At 46.5% G+C, this 21746-nt stretch overlaps 1 protein-coding gene and 2 long non-coding RNA genes across 3 annotated transcripts in view; 2 read left to right on the top strand and 1 right to left on the bottom strand.

Moving 5' to 3' along the window:
* Positions 1–21746, top strand: part of SND1 (staphylococcal nuclease and tudor domain containing 1) — a 427586-nt gene that overhangs the window by 369014 nt on the left and 36826 nt on the right. The window lies entirely within an intron of this gene.
* The window catches only part of LOC119866555, a 79278-nt gene that overhangs the window by 40147 nt on the left and 17385 nt on the right, over positions 1–21746 (top strand). The gene's annotated exons all lie outside the window — the stretch shown is intronic.
* On the bottom strand, positions 4048–10445 carry LOC111098732. Its single transcript, XR_005369322.1, has 3 exons — positions 9842–10445; positions 9327–9493; positions 4048–4584 (listed from the first exon to the last, which is right to left on the bottom strand). It is a non-coding gene; the product is annotated as an uncharacterized LOC111098732 (long non-coding RNA).

The following is a 21746-nucleotide window of genomic DNA, read 5'->3' as shown; positions in this document are numbered from 1 at the left end:
GGCGGGCGCGGGTCCGGCGGCGGCGGCGGCGGCGGCGGCAGCGGCCACAGCCCCTGGTGGCGCGCAACCGCCCGCCGCCGCCCGCCGCAGCCGGGCCCCCGGCGCGCCGCCGGCTCCGGCTCTGTGCTGAGGGAGCGAGTTCCGGGCTTCGGCTCGCGGCGCCTTCAGAGGCTGCGCCGCCTGCGGACTGCTGCAGCGGCCCGAGCGCTGGCGGCGGCGGCGGCGGCGGCGGCGGCGTGAGCAGCGGGGGTCGCGGCTGCGGGGAACGCTCCGGAGCTCCAGAACATGGTCCGCGCTTGCTAGCGGCGGCGGCGGCGGCAGCAGCGGGGCCCCTGCGCTCGGCGCCCACCGTCTCCTCCTCGCGCCGGGCTCGCGGTGTTGCAGGCAGCAGCCACGCAGACTGCTCTCTCATCCTTTTGTCCTTCAGTCAGAACGTGAATGTACTGCTGACGCATAGTGTTCTGGGGAGAAGATTAGCGTGATGCAGTGCTCTTATGTATTAACACCGCTCCCCCTCCGCCGCCTGCCCTCGAGGGGTTAACGCCGGCGCCTTCCAGCGCCGCGCAGCCCCAGCTCCGAGCTCGCGCCTCCGTCCGTCCGACTCCCTCCCTCCCGTCCTTCCTTCCTTCCTCCCTCCCTTCCTCCTTCCTCTCTCTCCCCACCCCGGCACTTCCTCCCCGCCCCCTCTAGACGAGGGGAGCGGAGCGGGCGAGCGAGCCGGGCCGGCGAGCCGGAGTGAGCGTCAAGTGAGGGGCCGCGCGCAAGTCGCAGGCGTTCGCAGCTATTTTGGTCCGGCCGAGGGAGCCGCCGGGCGGCTGCTGATAGGCTGGAGCGGCGGGGCTGCTGCGGGAGAGACCGTGGCTGGTGCCCCGCCCCGCCCCCGGGCGCCGGGCCCCCTCTGGCTCGGGACGCGGTGGGCTCCGGACTGGGAAGCTGGTGGCGCGACGGGGCTGCTGCAGTTGGCTGGCCTCCCGTCCGGACCGCGTCATCCTCCCCCCGCCGACTGCTGACGGGCGCCTGGCCGCGCGGCCCGGGCAGCATACGCGAGTTGGGAGCTGCGCGGTGGGGACGCGGGGGCGGCCGGGGCTGCTTGGAGCCAGAGGACCGAGAGCCTGGGCTCCGCAGCAGCAGCATCGGTGCCTCGTCCTGCCTCCTCCCTTGCAAATTTCCTTACCCCTTCTCGGTTTTAACTTTTAAATGGCAGTTTGTTGTTGTCGTTCTTGTTTTAATGAGGGTTACAGAGAAGGCAAACAGTGGAAGAAAAGCCCAGGTGTGAGGAGCCCGGGCAGTGACAGCCTGGGACAACACAGCGGCCTGCAGGAGGGTTTGAGGTGAACTCCCAGAAACCACTGGAGAACCCATTCATTCAGGGAGCCTCAGCCTCAACCACTTCTCACTCCTTGGCAGTCCTGTGTCGCCCTTTCCCCTCGCTAAGCCGGGAGAATTGGAGTAGGATGGGTCTCAAGTCTTCTGCCAGAGGGCTTCACTAGCTCCCCTTTGTTGCTGGATCTCCCGAGAAGTACTGCATAGCAACCTGCTTTCACTGCTGGTGAAGCGACACCCTGGGGCATTTCACAGACCCGTGTAGGAGAACCCAGACTAGGTCAGCCTTTTCCCACCCCAGAAAAAGAGTGCCCTTTTCTCTGCCTAGTGGGGGTGGAGCCATCTGTGGCTAAGCCCTGGAAAGCCCTAGAATATGGCACTGGTCTAGTATTGCTTCTTTTCAGGGACTGCCACCAGACTCCTCCCTCGTGCCCCACCCTTCCACCTTGGCAAGCTTGCCTGTTAGATAAACCACCCCCCTCTGCCTGTGTATGGGCTAATGCTGAGGAATGAGGCGGTCCTGGATTTCTCAGCTCTCTGCATTCTACCACCCCTGTGTCTCAGGATTGTCTGCTGCCCAGTAACCTGGGCAGGGAATATGCCCTTAAATATGCCAGGGAATTCTTGAATTCCTGGAAACAGTTCCACGGTAGGCAAGCTGGATTCCCCATTGATTACTGAGACATTTTGATCCTGCCTTTGCAGTCAAATAACAACAACTTTAATCGTTAATATGCTGCCTAAAGTTACATAGTAAATGGCAGAGCCAAGATGTGAACCCTGGCAGATTGCAGATGTATAGAAACTTGGGCATGGGGAACGCTGGGTGGCACAGTGGTTTGGCGCCTGCCTTTGGCCCAGGGCGCGATCCTGGAGACCCGGGATCGAATCCCACGTCGGGTCCCGGTGCATGGAGCCTGCTTCTCCCTCTGCCTGTGTCTCTGCCTCTCTCTCTCTCTCTCTCTCTCTGTGTGTGTGTGACTATCATAAATAAAAAGAAAAACTGTATTTAAAAAAAAAAAAAAGAAACTTGGGCATGGAAGTAATTCTCCAGTTTGTTCCCAGTTGATGAGAATTCAGGTTTCATTCCTCCACCTCAAAAAGTCATTTACAAGGATATTTAGAGAGAGAGAGAGAGATAATTTATCTGTATTCTTGTCTAATCTTTGCTTATTCAGTGAAGCAATTGCCATAGTTTCCTCCATTTTACAGATGGAGATACTGAGCTCATGCAGGCAAATAACACACTTAAGGTCATACATCCTCAAAGCAGCAGAGCCAGCATTTCAATCCAGTCTTCTCACCCTGAGCCCAGTGTTTTCATCACTAACAAAAATGTCCATTGTGTCTACGTTGCAGAGAGTAAATGACAGAAGCAAAGGGAAGGAAAGGCTGTATAAAAAAGTTCAGTGACAGGTGTGTGAGAAATAAACAGAACAAAGGGTAGGAGTGGAGGAACTGAGAAAATACATCCTTTAACTTGTTTTATTCACAATGATTCATCAAGAGAAAGAATGAGAGAGAAGGGGAGATAAGTTAAACCCTGATACTAGGCTTTATCTGGGCTCTGCAGTGGCTCCTTTTGCTTTCCTGGCTGAAGCCCCATCTGCACGTCATCAGGTTCAAGCAGAACCCTACCATCTTATAGATCCGGGGAATGTAATCCTATCCTGACAGGGAACTATGGAGGAAAATCAGAAGCTTACTGGTGAGTGGTTCTTCTCCTTGCCACAAATGGCATCAGGCTGGTAGAATGCCAGAGGACACCCCGGCCAGGGTGTGATGGTACACTGGGGTATGGCTGCCCTCACCTCTTCAGGCAACAGAGGGACTCTGCCCAGACGGTTTCCTGCCAATGTAGGCAAACTCAGACCCCATCTGTTCACTCCAGGCACTGAAAATGAAAGGTTATGCCCCCTTATGGTATAGGTGGATGGAAGGGTGGGCTGCCTTGGATCCAGCCAGTACTTAATAATGAGGTTGTCTCCCAGTAAATATTTGTGAATGATTGATGACCATGAATAAGCCCAAGTTTGGTGAAGCCCATGGAGTTCTAGATGGGACTGCTTTGCCCTCTGGAGGCTGGCTAAGCCGAGAGAGCACCACAGAAGATATAGGCTTGACTGATGAGGCTGTAGAGCCATGGCGCCCCACAGTCCTTTTGAACTGAAAGTGGCCCTAAGATCTCTAACCCCAGAGCCTGAATGTCTAGCCGTCATCCATTGCTCTTCAGCCCCTGGTTCTGACAGCTTCCTTGATTTGGAGTGGTACAACCAAGAAACAAAGAGGAAAGCTTAAACTTTGAGAGGAAGAGTAAGAGGAAGCACTGGCTCAAGAATGTTGTCACTTGTGGTTTTGCATAGAGAGACTGCTATGATAAAGCCAGAGAGAACTGAAGAAGCCAGCCAGTGATTAGGCAAGGTTTTTGTCAGCAACTTGGTACCTGCCCTAAAGTTGGGATACCTGTGTTCTAGTCTCCTTTTTGACACTGGCTAGACAATGTTATAGGTCTTTTTTTTTTTTTTTTTTAAGATTTATTTATTTATGATAGGCATGGAGAGAGAGAGGCAGAAAGAGAAGCAGGCTCCACGCACTGGGAGCCCGACATGGGATTCGATCCCGGGTCTCCAGGATCGCGCCCTGGGCCAAAGGCAGGCGCCAAACCGCTGCGCCACCCAGGGATCCCTGTTATAGATCTTAAAACAGCTCCAAACACTGGTTTCTTTATTTGAAGGAAGTAGACTAGAATATTCCCTCCGACTTTCATAGTCCCTGATTCCCACCTCTTCTCAGATACATAGCTCTTTGAAGAAGGTTAATCCATTGGGATGGTAGCCAAGACTTGGAAATGAGCCACAAAGTTGAAGAGAATGCTTCCTTTAGTTGAATCTAGAGATTCACAGTGCCAGAGCAGAGTAGATCACACTTTGTTTTCCCAGCTACTAAAAAGGCTGATAGATCACAGAATGTTAAAGTGAAAGGTATCTTGGAGAGTATATTGACTCAGCCTCTCATCAGAGTCATTAGTGAAGTTCAGAGAAGCATAGTGACTGACCTAAAGCCACAGGATTGACTGATAGAGTCTGTCATTCCTGAGCTCTGCCCCTTGGTCGGGAGGACAGCGTAATGATGTTTAAGCCTGGAACTTGAAGACCATGGTCTTCTGTGGTCTTATACGGTGTTGTCATTATACTTTGTTGGACAGGGATCAAGATGGGTCTTCAGTAGAACCAGTCTGCCATTCTGAGTGACTTTGAAATCCTAATAAGAAATGAAAGAAATAGTCACCCAGGGAACTGACTGTAAGGGGACACAGGACCGCCTCACTCAGTCAGGATAATTGGGCTCCTGATAAAGCCCAGAGCTAGACTACTCCCTACACTGATGTGCATCCCTGAGCCATTATTCCGAGCAGCCACTAGATGTCCATAATGCCTCATAGAGTTTGCCAGGACTGAATAATCTTTGGCCAAGTGTTATCTTGGCCTCCAATAGGCTTTTGGTCCCTTAAGGTAGATCCACCAGTGGTAAGAAGATCACATATGCTCTGAATCTCTAGTTCCTATTTTCAGTACTGTTGGGCTGCCAACCTCTACTCAAGCACCTTTTCCACTTTTATAGATTTTACTCTTCCATTCGAGGAAAGAACAGAACAAGAGCAAGGGTGGAAAAGGAACTTGGGAAATAGGAAGAAAGGAAAAGAAAAAAATAGTACAGAAATTATCCTCCACAAATGAAGGAAAGACATCAGTTGATTGGTGAATTAGCAACAACAGAATAGTATAAGAAACCATCCATATGGAAATAGTCACCTCCTCTTAACCAAGCAGAGAACACATCATGTGCACTCAAGCTCTCATATGTTTGCATCTCTCACTCTCCCCCATGTATGCAAATACCCCTACACGGTCAACCGATCACGATGTTTTTCATGGATAAAATCACTATTGCAAAATAATAATAATGTTATTTTTCTTGGTTGTGATCCTTTTTAAAAAAAAGTTTTTAATTATTTTATTTGAGAGACAGAGCATAAATGTGGGGAGGGGCAGAGGGAGAGGGAGAAGCAGGCTTCCTGCTGAGCAGAGCCTGATGCCTGCTGTGGGACTCCATCTCCGAACCCAGGATCATGTCCTGAGCCAAAGGCAAACACCTAACTGAGCCACCTAGGCACCCCTCTTGGCTGTGATTCTTTAGTGAAGCTGTGGCTATACCATTGCTGTATATACATGATCATAAAGGAAATGGGTTTTATCCCTTGAACCCAGGTATTGTAAAATTACTCTTCTGAGTGCCCTGAGAATCCACTTTTCTTCCCCCACCCCCAAGAATTCTGTTCTTTAAGGAAATCAGAAGGAAGTGTACAAAAAAAAGCCCTTTCTCTGCAGGTCTCATCCAGAGTAATTTGCAAAAACCTCAGCAAAGAAGAGACGAGATGCTTAATAAGAATGGCAGAAAAAACTATAGAATAGAAGGGCCTTTCTCTCTCCTGAGGCTAGTTTCCTGGGGCTTAAAATTTCTTTGTGGGCTGGTAGGCCTTAGTAAAGGGAGAAACCTCCCAAAGCTCCCCACAGCCTCCTCTTTTGGAATAATCGGTTTGGTGCCCATTTTAGCCACAACCTCCTCTGTGTTCAAACAGACCCGAGGTCCAGCCAGAAGCCTTAGAAATGTTCACCTCTGCAGGTGCACAGGCCCACTACAGGCTCTTGTGTTCTATCCTTCTCTTTAATTCCCTTTGTACAGCAGTAACAATAATGATGTGAACAGCAATATTTACTTGGGGTTCACAGGTACGGGGCACTGTGTCCTTGCCCATGTAATCCTCACAGTTTTCGAGTGGTGGGTACCATTAGAGTCCCCATTTTGCAGATGGATTTAAGCAGCTTTCTCAGGGTCACAGAACTAACTAGTAAGTGACTGTAGTAGTTTCTTGAGGCTGTCATAACAAATTACCACATATTTGTGGCTTAAACATCAGAAATTTATTTTCGCAGTTCTGAAGGCTAGAATTGCAAAATATGGCAAGGCCATGCTCCCTCCAAGGGCCCTAGGGGAGAATCTGTTCCTTCCCTCTTCAGCTTCTGGTGACTGTTGCATTCCTTGACTTGTGGCTGTATCACTTCAATCTCTGCCTTTGTGGTCATGTTGACTCTTCTGCCTCTCTCTCTCTCTCTCTCTCTCTCTCTCTTTCTCTCTCTCTCTCTCTGCGTTGTGACTTAATAAGGACACTTGTCATTAGATTTAGGGCTCACCTAGGTAATCCAGGATGAATTCATCACAGGATCCTTAACTTAATCATATCCACAAAGACCCATTTTCCAAATAGGGTCATAGTCACAGGATTAGGATATGGACATAACCTTTCTGGGGCTCACTGAGCTTACTACAGTGACAGCTAGGTTTCTTTTTTTCCTTTTTTGAGATTTTATTTATTTATTCATGAGAGACAGAGAGGCAGAGGGAGAAGCAGGCTCTCCTCAGGGAGCCCGATGTGAGACTCCATCCCTGAACTCCAGGATCACACCCTGAGCTGAAAGCAGGGCTTAACTTCTGAGCCATCCAGGCATCCCAGAGCCAGGTTCAATCTCACATCTGTCTAGTGCCCACATTATAAACCGCTGTGAGGTGCCACTTAAGAGGGAGCGGAAGGGAAGGGTGCATCTGACAGCCAGCAGTGTGCCCCTCCACATGCCTGTGCTTGAGAAGTAGAGAGGAGCAGCATGGGAGCAGGACAGCCCCCAGGAGGGAAGGAATCCGTCTGTCCCTCAGTCAGCTCAGCAGCTAGGACAGATCACATGAGCCAAGTGAAGGGGGCAGGCTGACTAGATCAACGTGAAACATCTGCATCCTGTTGCTTGCCTTATGCTTCTCGTGATCCCTTGTCTTGGTAATTTGCTCACTCTTTACCTGGCCTCTAGATTTTATTTCGAACATTTGCCAGTATTTTATCCCGAGCATTTACCAGTAATGCTAGAAGTACCTTTTGACATTACTACCTAATCTGGCTCAAGTATAACTATGTCACATATATGTTGAGCTTCCTGTTCATTGAAGACTAAGAGACACATTAAGATCAGAGTCCAGCAAATTCAGATGTGGGACTGGGAGTTATGCATAGAATGACTTTTCAACAATTCATATGTGCCATCATAAATTGGATCCTTACGTAGGGGTCCATGCCTATAGTTAACCTTTTCACAGATTTGCCAGTGTGTATAAATGTATTCATATTTTGGTTGGGAGAAACCCAAACAAGTTTTCCCCCAAACTGATTCCTATAAGATAGTGTGGAGCTCGGGAGGAGGAGGCAGACATACATGTGCTTGCGCATGTGCTAGTGGGGCATTATAGTGGTCGTTATGAAAGTGTTCTGGAGTTAGAGGCCTGGGTTCAAATCCTGGTTCTGCCTTTTGCATACTGCATATGTAAGTTACTTCTGTAAGGCTCAAATTCTTCATGTATGAAGTGGAATTCATAACTATAATTACTGTGTGGTATTTTTGGACAAGAAGGGAGTAAGGGAAAACACACTCCATATTAGTAGATTGTGACCACAGCAGCTATTATTTCTTCATATGGAAACTAGTGTTGAAATGAAATAATTTATCCAAAGTCGATTCTTGATCCTTTTTTTTTTCCTCTCCCTTCCCCTCCTCCCACCCTACACTTCTCTGTCTTTGGCAGCATACCTGATTTAGACCTTTTAATTCTCCATTAACAATAATAAGGTGGTTTCCATTGTTCTTACCAGTTAATTTTTTTTAGATAATTTCTTGACTTACAGATCAAAAATATACCCTCTCCCCAGCTTCCCTTAATGTAAACATAAGAGATGACCACAGAATATTACTTCAGAACTAAGAAATTACCTCTTAAAGGCGTAGCTTTTTACTCTTGCCCTCAACAGTGTATTCTCCACAGCTGCCAAAGTGATCTTTGTGACATTTTATTACACTGTTATTGATTTGCTTAAAATGCTCCTGTGTCTTCCCTTCATAATTAACTTGATAACCAAACTGCTTACCATGGACCACACGTCCTAAGCCATCATTGCCTTGCCTGCACCTCTACCCTCATATTTTTACCATCTTCCTCATTTCTTCCACTTAAGCTATACTGCTCTGCTTTCTTCTCTTGGAATACTGTAAGCCAGTTCTCTCCCTATTAGGTCCTCGGCTCTGTCCTCTACCCGGAATGTCCTTCCACTACTCTTCCGGTGTTTGTTCCTTCCAGAACAGGTCTCTTCATAGAGGCTTTCCATGACTGCCTTGTTTAAAATAGCCCCACCACTCACAGTAACATTATGTTACAGGTTTTATTTTCTTGTTCTTTTTTTTTACCATTATCTGAAATTATCTTGTTTATGTGATTATTCGTTTATTACACATCCCCAAGAAAGCAGAGGCCCTTCACCCTTCCCATCTTATGTCCAGTACCTCTATCATAATAGTGAATTATTTCAGAGGAAAGAGGAATGTTCTTTGGCCCTTGTGAATAAGAGCTCAGGCTTCCCTAGTCGTATATCAATAGCCCTAGCCCTGCTCTATAAATCTTTGAAAAGATAGGTGAGGAATCACCAGGGTTTGGGTTTTTTTGTTTTTTGCTTTTGATGTTGGGAAAATTAAGGAGGATCCTAGTGACCTTAAGTTTTCTCCAGTCCTCAATTTTTAGAATTCCTAGCCCCTTACGGACAGATTCATGAGAGTTTCACAGAGTTACAAAGCCTCACAGGTTCTTGGCAGTTTGTGATGTGTGAGGACCGAGCAGAAGAGTGAGTAGAGAAACGCAGATACACTTAACTGTGCTCATGTACACACGTGCCGGTCAATTTCAAATTTGTTAAAGTGCATTTTCTCCAAAGGGAGTGGGGGTTGTTGAGCCTGAAATAGGGAACACCGGGACAGTAAGATCAAATGTTTTGAAAGTGGCTGTGCCAACGCTTTTTGCTAATTAAAGAATGTTAGGACAATCACCACTAGCAGCAGTAAAGGGCGCCCCATTACCTCATTTTATGGAGAGCTGGGTAAATATAAAGGCAACTATAAATATCCCACTGAGTGCCTAAGCTATAGCACAGTTGGTGGGCATCCAGCTGGGCAATGAGAGGTGCCCAGAGCTTCTGTGCAGGGTCTTCATCTCTGTTAGCTGTCAGTCTTCAAATTCTGTATGCCTAAAGAACAAACAATTCCATCAACAAACTCTTAATTTAAAACACTCCGGCAAGACAAGGCAAAGAGCTATGTGGTGAGCCTGATTGGGAGCCCAGGCCACCTGGGTCCTTCACCAGCTTTATCATTAATTTCGTTTCCCTTTTGCTTTGAGAGAACCTGCTTCTTCATGTGGTGACTCCATTTTATTCCACTATGAGTGTGTCACAGAATTTTTTTTTTCCAGTCCCATAGCTTTGAACTATCTTCCTGGGAATATTCTAGGGTCTTTTATGGAGCAGCTCACTGCTCCAGGGAAAAACTTAGTTTAGAAAGTATGAACAAGTTGAGAACATACTTTTTATACTTACCCTAGGGAATTTCTGACTTTAAGAAGTATGCTCAGGTTGGAACTACCTCTGTTTTAATCTGTTCAATTTAGCTTGAAACCTGTTGTGTCCTTTTCTGCAGTTTATTTTTGAATCTCTTGTGTGGTCTCCAAGCCACTCTAATCCCCTCAGTTCATAGGCAGTGCTATTTTGGCACTACCTCTTCTCTGCCAGCCTTCTTGATCTGCTATTCGGTTTCTTGTGGCTCAGCATCTGTAGCCATCAAGCTGGCTCACAAAACTTGTTGTTTTCAGTTTCATGCTTCCAGCTTCAGCTACGGCTAGAGTTTTCTTAGTTCCAGTTGGTGTGGCCTTATTAGTTTTTCATCCAGTACCAGCCTAGTGCTCTGTGGGTTCTTTTGATCTCCTCTAAGGAGCTTCAGAGGTAGAATTGGAGGGATCCTAATGGAAACGTGAACTTGAATTCTGTCTCTTAGATGCCATTGTGAGCATCTTCACTGTGCCCCCTGCCCCTTCAAAATCCTTGAGCAGAGGGACAGGCTCTCTAGCCTTAGAAGTGGAGAGGAATACAGCATTGGGAACACCAGGAGACCAGCCTGGAGCTCACACCACTGGCTTCCCCATGAGTCATCAAAGGACTGACTGGTAGGTTGGCTGACACCCAGGTTCCTAGATGCTGCATTCCTTTATTATTGTGATGTGAGCCTCTTCAGGAGTTAGATCTTCCCAGCCTCCAGCCTGCTCTTGGTCTATGTTTTTAAATGCAGTTCTATCTGCAAATGCTTCTAGTGGGAATCACCTTTATATCTAGAAGAATTTGGGATGAAAGAACTTCAAATAAAGAAGCTAGCACCCTCCACTCCTCTAGCAAGTGTAGAGAAAATTAGAATTCCTCAGTTTGTTGGTTGGTTGGTCAATTGATCTGCTCATGTTCATATTCTCTCTCTTTTACTTACTGTCTCTCACACACAATTCTAAATTTGGCCTGAACTGACAGGTAGATTTGTTTGTTTCTATACAAGAATAACATGACTACCTTGAAACTTATACTCCTTTACTTCAGAATGCCACCCCCTGGCTATGAATCCCCACTTTTTCAGTTCTTGCCTCACTACCAGCCAAGAACGGTAAACTGTGTTCTCATGAACCTGTCACTGATCTATTTTAAACTTCTCTGAAGGACAGCACACTGAAATGGCTGTTTCTGATGAGGGATGCTAAAGCCCACACTTTTGTTGGGCGATGAGATGGGGATCTGGAAACCACCTATCACAATATCTGGACCCTGGCAGCCTGGCTGGGAAGAGCCTTCATTCTGTATCATTTTCTTGGTGATTTGGGCCAGTTTGTGTGGCAGCCCAGTGAGGCTGCTTGATTTGTATTCAGTGCACAAACCGTGGCGGGGTGGGGGGAGTCTGTTAGGAGCCCTGTCAGCCAATAATTCTGAAAGGTTTCTTTGTGTAAGTGAGCAGTCTCTGGGCTGGAGTAGGGCTGCCTGCCCTACCCCACCCTCCCCACACCCCCTCAACTGGCCCCTCTGGCCTAGCAACTTGGTGCTTTGGAGCTGGCACCAAACCCTCGGAATCCCTCCCCAAGAGGAGGCCATCTTGGGATCCCAGGTACATGGAGAAACTTCCAGCTTCTTCCCTCCTGCTGTGGCTTCTGGCAGTCTGCCTCCAGATGCCAGTCCATGGAATCTATTTAAGGCCATGTGTGTGCACATGAGACAGTAAGTGAAAGATGAATATGAAAAAACCAACCAACAAATTGGGACATTCTAATTCTCTGTGGCAGAAACCTCAGCTAGGATATAGACTATGTGCAGCACTGTGCTCGACTGGTCCAACTGTCTATCAGCCAGCAGAACCCTGTGTTGGCCTGAGCTTTCTCAATTTCCTGACCAATTAAAGCAGTCTTTTGCTTCTGTATGTGCAGAGGGACAGGAAAAAGACGCTCTGCTGTGTATCTGGGAGCTGCAGGGTAAAATTCTTTGTCAACTTGAGACCAAGAGGAGCTCCTACTCTGATAGACCAGGCCCAGCTCTGGCCTTTACCACTGTGGACAACCTTACCCCATTTTCAGCTGGCTCCCTGCCAGCTCCTGTCTCCACTAGTGTCTGTCTCTTTAAGAATGTTATTTGTTATTAATGAGTTTTCTAAACACATAACCTTGACTCACTTGCTTAGGTGAACAAGACCATTCTCATTAAATACTGTTTTCTGGGAAGAAGAATTAAGTAGGTATTGAATTTTTCTAAAGCCTCACATGTGAGCTAGAGCACAATAGCACTGGCAAGTGAGGCAGGGGAGGGGTTGTCTCAGTCTCTGACAGACCCCCTCCCAAACATCTCCATATTAAGCTACATCTTTGTTGGAGAAACCAAGAGAGCGGCTGAGTTTTATCTTACATGGCATATCTCAAAGGTGACTTCGGTTATCCCTGCCCCTTCATTTCAGTTCTGCAGGGTTTCTCTGTTGGTGTCTCCTTTGCCAGGGCTAAAACCCCCTTTGTATCTCATTTTCCCTAATTATGTTGAATATTTTGACAAAGGGCCTGATGTCCAACTCTTTGGCTACAAATAAGATCAAAAAATATGGTTGCCCATTCTTTTAGTCTATCTATCTTAAATAATGTATGAAACATTGCAACACTTTATAAAGAGTGTCCATGAAGTAGGACGGTGTAACCAAACAAATACTTTGTTGTTTTCAGAAACCTCTAGGAAAAGCCATGGGCCTGAAAAAGGCTCTGTGTGGGGCCAAGAATCTAGCAGAGTAGGGTGTCCTGCACTGGCCTGTACTTAGCCTTTCCCAAGGAACATTTGGTCCCCAAAAGGAGCAGATGCTGCCCCACCCAGGGACTCACCCACAGACTCAATGCCATCATATCTGGATGCTCGGAGAAGAAAACCCAGGGAAATATTTCCATCCAGCTAAAGGAACATTTCCCCCAGACCCAGCTTCCATCTCCAGTGCTATGTTGCCTTCACCAGTGGTTTGTGTGTCATTCACTTCTCTGCTTAGTGCAGTTGAGGAGCTTTGCTGCCCCGATGGGTAGCACAAACAGATTTATTCAGGCCTCATCCAAAAAGACACAGGGAGGCCTCTGAAGAAATAGGCTTTGTAGACCTATCTAGCCCTGCTTCTCTCACAGAGACCCTTGTCATGGGTGGCAAACACCCCCTCACCCCCAGCCCCAAGCAGGTCAGATAAGCAGAAATTTTAAAAACCAGTGACATGAAAACTGGTGACCAAGGAATTTTCTATGTGGGACCCATGTATAGGCAAGATGCTTCTTTTTAAAAATTTGTCCTTCCTTGCTCTCACCTTGCTGAAGTCACTCATTGTTTTTGCCCCAAAGAAAATAATAAAAAAGCACTTAGAATAGAGGTTTGTCTCCCTTTTTACCTCCTTTCCCCGACCTCTTATTCCTCTTCTTGCTCCTACTTCCCAAATTTACAGTTAAGAGAACCTTCAAAAGGGATGGCTTTACTCTCCTCTTCAGCCTTTTCCCATTCAGTTCTTCCTTTCTCTACATGGTTTACGTGGAGTAGAAGGAATGTGCCCGTTTCTGTATTGATGGATCTCATTCATTCGTTGTGTACATTTGTCTCTGGGGCCTGCTAATGCCATTTGAGTTTCCAAAATCCTTATTTTTGCAAATCCACTTGTGTCCTGGGTTTAGCTCCCGATTACAGGATTAGCAGAGATTATAAAGTCTCTCTGATGTCTTCTCCAAGCTTTCTATCAGATTTATGGCTATGAATTGAGGAATTCATGCAATGATAGAATGGAAACTGAAGGTAGATGTGGGCTGCTGAGGGAGAAAAAGGGAAAGAATCTCTTGTAAAGAACTGAAATGGTATACACCCTGATATTTGAATCAGAACCACTTAAAAACCTGGAAACCTAGCCTTTCTGGCTGTCCATTTATAGTTGTGCTGGACCACTTGTGCCCTCTTTCGTAGACCGAGTTCATGAACCCTGATTCTTCTGCCTGTCCACACAGGTTGTTGCACCCACAATAAAGCTCTAGGCCAATGCTCTGGGTGGCATCCTTTACTAAGAGCCCTCCTGCCATTAGCAGTCCCATCACACTATAGAAAACTCTTCTGCTCTACACTGAGGAGCCTGAGAGGCTGACAAAAGACAGGGGCTTGGGATACAGAGCAATCCTATGCCTTGGAAATATTAGGGGATCCACCTACCTGGTTTTTTTGTGGAGGTTGTAAAATGACCTGTAACCATGGAAAAGGCTCATGGTGTTTAGGCTATAGATGGTTTATGCTGCAAGTAATAGAATATCCAAGCAGGAGATTGATTACCTTATATAAAGTCAGTCCCAAAGTAAGGGAGCTCCAGGGTGGGTTGGTTTAACTGAGAAGTGGCCCCATATCAGAACGGACACCTTGGTTCTTTCCATCTTTTCTGCTGTGCCATTCTCTCAGCATGACCACAAGTGTTTTTCTTGGCTGCAAAATGGTTGCCATAGCTCTAGACATTGCACACACACACACACACACACACACACACACACACACACACTAATCTCCAAAGGCAGGAGAAATTAGGCTTTTTATTTTATGCCTTCTCTTTTTAAAAGCAAAAATGTCCTTTCCCACATGCCTTTCACATGACTTCTTATATCTTATTATCCAGATTTGGATGACACTTTCAAACTGTTATGTGGGATTAGGAAAGGGTGTTCTTTTCTCCTCCACCCAAATGATTGACTGAAACCAGGTACTCACGGGGTCCATGAATTTGGACGGGGAAAAAAATCACATCTTTTTTATTAAACTCTAACTCAAATTTAGCATTTCCTTTAATATGAATGTAAGCAACAAATCAGTAAAACTAGTGTATCTATGACTTCATTACCAAAAGAAATCAGAAATATTTTCCTATCAAAATTGTACCAGGAATTCCAAAATAACTGTTTACTCCTATCACTGCCTTGAAATGACAATTTTTATTTTTTAATTTTTTAAAAAATATATTTTATTTATTTATTAATAAGAGACAGAGAGAGGTGCAGAGACACAGGCAGAGGGAGAAGCAAGCTCCATGCAGGGAGCTTGATGTGGGATTCAATCCCGGGTCTCTAGGATCAGGCCCTGGGCTGAAGGCGGCACTAAACCACTGAGCCACCCGGGCTGCCCAAAATTACAATTTTTAGACCTTTGTTTGATCTTGCTATTTAGTGTGTTAGTAAAGAAGCACATATATATTTACATATACGTAAATATATATGTGCATATATATTATAATATTTTATATTATATATCCTGATTTGGATGGCTTTTAAAAATATTTTAATAACTGGGCATAAGTGGCTTTTTAATTGCAATCCTGTATGTTTTAATTTGTTATACTCAAAGGCATTATTCTATGAAGAGGTCCATAGGTTTCCCTCCCTCCCTGCCAAAGAAATCCATGGCACAAAAATATAACTTAGACTCAGCATTTTCCTGAGTCACATACAGATGTCACAAGGAAAAAATGATAGTTGCCAGCAGAGAGAAGGGGAAATGGCCATTGAGTGAGCAACCAGCGGGCAGCCCTCATACCACTGAGTGGCTCCTTCCCTGGTTGTGCCAGCCTGTGTTCAGTTCCCAGCATTCCCTCCGAAACTCCAGGTATCTTTATACCACCTATGTGCTATTGCCAAATGCAAGTACTACCATACTATAATTTCCTAAATACTTTGAATCTCTGTGTATTTTTTCTGAAATAAGTTATCTTAAAGGAAACGTCCTTAATTGGAAATATATCACCTGCTGTAGGTGAGAGGAAACTTTGAGCATAAATACAGAGAACACAGAAAAGTGGTACTGAATTCTGGCTATAGCCTGTTGGCTTGCCAGGCTCTGAGCCTGAGGGCTGCCCTCTTTTTGCTAAAGACAGTTTAGTACCAAGCCGGGACTTTCTCGTTAACTTAAGAAAAAGAGTTGAGAAATACTTGAGAGGGGGATAACTGTGGTTATCGTTTTATGCCCTGCCACCCCCCTAAAACAAAATAGTTCAATTCCCTGGGGAAAGCAGGTATATGGTAGACCCCTCATCATATGGCTTCATGACCCCCAACAAAGGAAATAGGGTTAGTCTCAAATCAATGCTTTCTAAGAGCTCACAAACCACATCTGAACAACTGGTTCTGGGATTTGGTCCAGGACAGACTTTAAGCTTTCTTACCTGTGGTTTATGAATTCACCATTTTTCCTTTTCTTTGATCTTTTCTCCCCCTTTTTAAAGGTCAGACTAGCATTGTCTGTCTCCCTGCTAACAGTATCTCTTCTCTGTGGTCCCTGAAAGCATACAGACTGTAATACAGCAACTTGTGGTGAACTGATTAGGCTTGCTGTTACATAATGGGACTTTCCAGGGGAAAGCATCGGTCTTGGAATCCCATGGCAGAAGAAGCACCTCCTCTCAGCACCTCAGGTACAGCACCTGGGCTCAAAGAGAGATGAGCAAACACCCTAAAAGTCAGATTACTGCCCCAGCGTTCCAGGCCCTCGTCCTGGCAGGTGAGGCACGTGCTGGAGAGGGAATAGAAGGAAGCCTGCAACTGGAAGGTAAAGAAGCAAGGGTTGGAATCGGGTGTTTGCCATCTCATCCCATGAGGAAACACAAACCCAGGGAAGTTCAATGGCTAACCTGAAAGTTACACTGGCAGAAAGTAGTGGCAGAGCTAAGATTAGGACCAGGGGCTATTTCCACTCATTATCTTAAGTCTTCTGTCCTGCCTAGGGTTAAAATTGATTTGGGGTCACGGGCCCACCTCCCCTTCCGCAGTTCTTCCCCTTTCCTCACTTGTCACTGGCGTCACCCCTTCGTCCTCACTTTCTCCACCACGCTCCTGAGGACAAAGCAGCACCCCTGATCCCTCTCCTCATGTTTCTGGGGCCTCTTAGGACTTGGAGGGAAACTGTTCAGCGAGGATATTCTTGTTGGTGCTGTCAAACCTTTGTGCCCCATGGACCTCTCCTTTATGTAATGCTGTGGCTTATGGGCTTCCCTTATGACAGGGGAGACTAGCAGGAAACCCCGAAGGATGCAGCAGGAAGCACTTCTCTGCCATCCTACCTCCTCCCAGAAAAGTTCTAGCTGCCAAGTGTGGTAGCATCTGAGCTCTGCATCTCTCTTCTTTCCTTCTCTTTTCTGGACCTCAGACAACACAGGAGGTAGAAGCTCTTGGTTGGGGAGGGATAAGCACACAGCTGCAATTTATAGGCCTTGAATTAGAGCTGGCAGTGATTTTTCTTTTTTTTTTTTTTTTTTTTTTTTTTTAGTTTAGAAAACCCTGTTAAAAAGACAGGCTGACACTTTTGCTGAATATACTTCTGCAGAATTTCTCCTAGAGCTGTTAGTCATGTGTGCGTTTACACATTGAGTATGTCTTGTGGGCATGTTTGTATGTGAGTGTGTACTAACCATCCCCCCTGAGCAGGCCTCATGCATAACGCCTCAACTGAGACGCTTTCTTAATGGTTTGAAACACAAATGTTATTGTCTTTGAGTTAAGTGGTTCAATTAGCCCTGATTGGAAAGAGTGGGATGAACTGGGGAAACATGCAGGCTGTTTCTTAACAACCTCGGGAATGAACAGAGAGAAGGAGGGAGGGAAGGTGTTCCCACAGAAAACTGTTTCAAGAGGTGACCTGGCCTACTGCATGGCTTCAAGGGAGAGCATCCAGGACCAATTTTTGTCTTGGGAGCAAGAGAGCAGAAAGCCATTAGGAGAGGGGTAGCGTCAGGTTCTCAAGCCACGCAGTGTATATGTATCATCCCTGCTGTTGTAAGCTATCTTCCATTCCCCACATAAACTATTCATCACTTTGCGCATGCTGCCTCCACTCTGAGGGCTTCAGGCTGCACATTTGCCCTCCGTGGAAAATGCTGTCTCTGGTTTGTAGAACTTTCTAGCCGTTTGCATGGGTGTGTGTCTTTCAGTCTCCCAGAGAACAAGCCATGTGGGGAAGCTGAGCAGGATTGCAAAGCCTTTCAGAGCTTATCATCAACCTCAGATATCTTGCCTTGTGCTCATTCCTGGGAGTAGATGGGGGGCTGGAACCTTCACCCTTGAGCTCCCTTGCCGGTCTTTTTTGCCACCACAAAAGGAGCAAACACAGCATCATTTCAATGCCTAGAATTGATGACTCTTCCCTTTCCATCCAGGTCTTTTACAGGAAGTACCATAGAGGGCTCAGTGATTGATCTGTTGTTCTGCTGTGACCCCCAGAAGGTTTCCCCTTTCCGGTCTGGATAAAACAAAACAAGGCCCAGCTGCTTCCTGCTTTTGTCCCGCAGCCCTCACTCATTACCCCAAGCTGCCCGTTCTGTTCTTCCGGGGCCTCCCAAAGAGGACAGCTTTCTCCTTAGGTGCCACCCTGACAGGGCCCAGCAGTTCCCCTCTTCCTTCTCTCTCCTGGGCCCATTGTGGCTCTAACCACCCACCACCTCAACTTACTGATGAGACCAGAAGACTTGAGGAGCTTCGAGTCTAATGACATGTCTGTGCAACTGGATGGTACGATGGTTAGCAACCATTGTGAAACGGGGAAACGGCCCCGCTTTTCCCTTGGGGTGCTGTCACTCAGTAGCTGTGTGTCCTTACACCTAAGGCACTGAACCTCTTTAACTTTCTGACTCCTCCTTATGAAATGGAGTACAGCTCCAGGAAGTACAGCTAGGGAGGAAAGTACCCAGAGAGAGAGCCCAAGGTGTAGGAAGGGAGAGACTGGTGAGGTCACAGGAGCAGCGGGTCTCTCGTGGGGTTGTGAGTGGGAAAGATGTCCTGAGTTGATGCTGTAGTTTCACACGATGAAAGCTTGGCTGGAACCAGGGAGGCTGAGGCAAGCATGCACAGGAGAAGTTTCCCAGAGAGCACTGCATTCTGTAGCAGGAATGAACCTCAGGACACCCTCTGCCCCAGGCACATGGCCTCAGGTACCATGTGATTCGTCCCATCCGCTTTTCATAAGGAGGCTGAGCCAGGCACTGTGTGTGTGTGTAGTTAACAGAAGAGGTTTACCCAGTTCACGCTCTTCTTTCTCTCCTTTTTCTTTTTGGCCTGTGGAAAATTCTTGTTTGTATACCCCTATGAGGATAAAGAATTTCTGCAAAAAACACTGTTTTCTGGTGATCTTACCTCCATTTTTATATCATTTATAGACAGATCAAGTCAGTGTGACCCAGCAGGTCCTAAAGAATCTCCATGCCTTATCATTCCCCTGCTGACCCCCTTCCCCAGACAACTCACGTCTAGAGCCTATGCTCTCACACCCAAGAAAGAAAGCTTTAAGTCTTGCCTTCACTGACTTGAGTGATTCAGTTCCTGTGCTATCAGGGAGCTCCGTGGTGTAAAACCCATTTACCCAGAAGACCTTATTGCTGTGTAAAATCTGGGGAGTTGGACCCCCAGTAGGTCACATGTGCCCTTGAGATGTCTAGGGGTTTGCCATCAGAGCAGTCTATGAAGAAAGCTCACTTTGGCCTCAGGTTCCTAGCTTAATTTAATTATTTTATTTTATTTTATTTTATTTTATTTTATTTTAGTCCTCTCTCACACCACTTTCCCCTGGTCTTTAGGCGCAAATTCCTCTTCCATTTATCACGTCGCTCGCAAATCCACTGTCTGTGCTGCTGCCAAGATCCTTCTCTGCATTCCCACAGCCATCTACCTGTGACCTAGCCAGCCTTCCCCAGAGAGTTTCTATAATTACCAGAGAGAACCATTGTTCCAAGAAGATAGGCAGAGCTGCCAAGAGGAGACAAGGGGCTTTGGGAGGCGACAGAGCCAAGTCAGCCCTCTTGGGCAGAGGAGGAGCATCATTCCCTCGCTATTTCTAAGTACTTTTCTGCCTCATCTCCATTTTTAACATAGACTCTTACCCATATCCATCTGTGAGTGCATGTAAATGGCAGTAGCCTTACTTTTCTGGAAACCTTGAGTCCAGTAAATATGAAGGAGAAAGGGTCTGGGTTTGCAGAGTGTAAAATGCAGACCCCATCCTTCTCAGCTCTGCCCTGCCTCAAGAGCTTCCACAAGCTTCCACCATAGTGCTTACCTTCTCGAAAGCACTTCCCAAATCCTTGGATGTTGGCATCTTGGAATCACAGTACAAGTTTTAGGTTTCTGCCCCTGGGTCTGTCTGCCCTTTCAAAAACTTGGGCAAAGGCCCAGAAAGCATGCTTATTACATTTGAGATCAACAAGACTGTGTTCTGTTTAGAACAGAAAACCAGGGTTCAGAATTTCTTACAAGTATGAAGAGAGATGGGCTGCAACTTACAAACTGAAATGTAATTTACCAGTTGTGACAAATACCAAGTCCTGTGTTGAAGTTCAAAAAATCAGTTACATGGTTTCAAGATGAAGGTGACCTAGCTTGATGGCAATTCATTTGAAAATTACCCCAGAGTGTTTTGTTTACTACAAAGTGTACACTAACAACAGTGTGAAGTGACTGATAAAAATTGCATTAATACAGAAATAGTATAGATCGAAGGAGGCAGTTATTCTGCTTTGCTTAAGCAATATCTGGGACATTGTGTTCAGCTCTGAGCTTTGCATTTTTAGAGAGTTCTTGATAAGAGAGCATTCCTGGAAAAGGACTGGATGGTACAGTATGTGGGATCCAGGTTCAAGGAGTAATGGGAGATGGAAAGAGAGGACAGAGTAAACGATAATAATATGATTGGTTGTTTCACAGAGGGAGGCAGAGAACAGACACTTTTTGTAGACTTGCTATGGCTAAGCACTGTGTTAGTCACTCACAAATGAGTCTTTTCTCATGTAACTCTCAAAGCAGTCCTAGGAGCTAAGAGGCATTTGGACTTAAAGAACTTTATTTGCTAGTTAAATAAGAGAAAGGCATCAGGTTGGTGGGTTTCAACTTGAAAGAGGACTTTTCTAAAACGAAATGGACTTTGCTTAAAGTAGAGTGCTCTCTGGTCTGGAATATTTTCATAGAAGCTGACCATTTCCCAGAGGTGTGGGGAGGGAAGACCACGATGACCTTTGGTTTGGGTAGGGTGTTCTGGAATTCTCTTGGGCTCTCTGAGGGCAATGTTGGGCACAGGAGAGCTGTTTGGCGGGTGCAGGGCAAGCTGGGAACGGCCAGCGCCCCTTCTGCCTGGGCTCACAGATGACAGGCTATTTATGCCAGCCTTTGCCCCTTTGCTTTGCTTTCTAGTCTCAGTACCTCCAACAGGCTGTCTTTCCAGTGGCCTGTCGGGGCTGGGGCTGGCTTCCTCCCCTTTCTGACTCCACTGGCACAGCTTGTCTTCCCACCCAGGAATGGGCACTTGGAGGAAGCTATATCCCATCTCTTCCCTGTCCTGCTCCCTGTAGCCGCCTCTGTGGCTGCATCTAGCAAGGGGGGTATTGCCCTCCTGGCCCCAGACAGAACTGTCTTTCAAGCCAGGGATGCTGACGAGGCCTGTGTGTGTATCTGCATGCTCACACTGCAGCCTGATCGATGCCTGTCAGAGCTCCACATCAGAGTGACAGCCGCATGCTGGGCTGTTTGCTGAACACAACTCGTCCGTCAAAGGAAATCAGACGAAATCCATCTCCTTGTCCAAAGCTGGCCCGATGGGCTGTGTCTAGAATGCCAGTCTTACATCCCACCCTATTTTGTGCCCTGAAAATCATTCCCTCTGGGATTTCAGTGTTACATTGATGGGCCTCCTAGGGCAGGAGAATCACAGTTAAGAAAATGATGCACAACTTCCCATCCCAGCCCCTACCCTTTAGGAACTTGCAGTTTAGAGCTAGTGGCTACTGTGTGGACAGGGCAGGCCTAATATATATATATATGATTATCCCGAATTGATTGGCATAAAATAGAGCATAAATAAAATGGATTTTTTTTTAAGATTTTATTTATTTATTCTTGAGAGACACAGAGAGAGGCAGAGA

The sequence above is a fragment of the Canis lupus genome, chromosome 14, assembly GCF_011100685.1.
Source record: "Canis lupus familiaris isolate Mischka breed German Shepherd chromosome 14, alternate assembly UU_Cfam_GSD_1.0, whole genome shotgun sequence".
NCBI classification, from domain to species: Eukaryota; Metazoa; Chordata; class Mammalia; order Carnivora; family Canidae; genus Canis; species Canis lupus.
The sequence above is the reverse complement of the archived record's forward strand: the minus strand, read 5'-3'. Positions and strand labels throughout refer to the sequence as shown.